This window comes from Etheostoma spectabile, chromosome 15, assembly GCF_008692095.1.
Source record: "Etheostoma spectabile isolate EspeVRDwgs_2016 chromosome 15, UIUC_Espe_1.0, whole genome shotgun sequence".
NCBI lineage: Eukaryota > Metazoa > Chordata > Actinopteri > Perciformes > Percidae > Etheostoma > Etheostoma spectabile.
This window is the reverse complement of record NC_045747.1, coordinates 17,974,162-17,975,422: the sequence shown is the minus strand read 5'-3', so window position 1 is coordinate 17,975,422 and position 1,261 is coordinate 17,974,162.

Genomic DNA, 1,261 nt, shown 5'->3' with positions numbered 1-1,261 from the left:
AAAGTCCCCACATAATTGCAAATGTGACAAAAAATGTAAAAAAAAAAAAGCGATAATAGAGTTTAATTTTTTTTTTTCATGGTTAACAGGAAGACAACACAAGGGTTATAAGAAGGTTAAAGTTTTTTTTTTTTTTTTTCACAGGCAACATAAGATCAAGCCCTCCCATGTTTGACAAATACCTTGTTAAGAAATGTACTTAGCAACAAAAAAAAGCCAAGATGGTTTTGTGTTTGAGTTTTTGTGTACCTTTTTGTGTACCTGCTCCCAGGAAACCACAACTCTATCACAGCATCACACACACTAACAGGAACTGCACAGGAAAAGCCTTCAGCTGCGCATCACTTACACTTTTAATCTGATAAGACTTCGTCTGTAGCTTATCTTCTTACTTTACATCTCCATTTCAGTAATAACGAGATGAAGATAGTCAGTGTGTCACAGCAGAAGTGAGTGTATGAACACAAAATCCTGAACAAAACAAGAAATGATGATGTAGCTCCATCTGCTGGTGCACAATGCTACACTTTATTGTACAACAAGTAGTTTGATTCTTCCATCAATAGTAAGTCATTAAATTATACACATACATACATCATTGAAAATACTATGATTAAAAAATATGTTCGAGCTAAATAAAATATACTGTACAATTTCAAAGTATTCATAAGTTAATTTCAAAACTTGACAGGATATGTAAGCTTTTTTACCTGCTTTTTCATTTTATTTACAACAATTAATCAGAAATAAAGGTATTTACTGTAAAGTTTGATCATTGCTCAACATCCCACATCCCAACCTCTGTACCAAATTTGGCGAAGCTAGGCCACTGGGGGCGCTATAATCAATGTTTATTTTGACCAATAACTCAATGCATTTAAATGGGACATTTTGCAATTGCAATATACGAAACCTATGATGCTTGTCCGGCATTCCACTCTAAGGCTCTGTACCAAATGTAGTAAAGGTCAACCGTTAGGGGGCGCTATAGTCAACGTAGACCTGTTTGGGCTCGTTTTTTACCCCTTCTGAGGTCAAGGGCGTCGTATTCGACGCCAAACAGCACTTCTGGTTCATAACTAAATAACTTTATAATTATAACTAGTAGAAACATACGGTCTTTGGAGCTAAAAGGTAACAGTCGCTCCATTCTGCTAATGTCTTTGATGTCTTCCCAGCCCTTACCAAAGGTTTTGTATCCAGCCTAGAATTCCGGAGTTTTTCAGGGTCTTTGTGTAATTAATCCATACTGTTACATGCA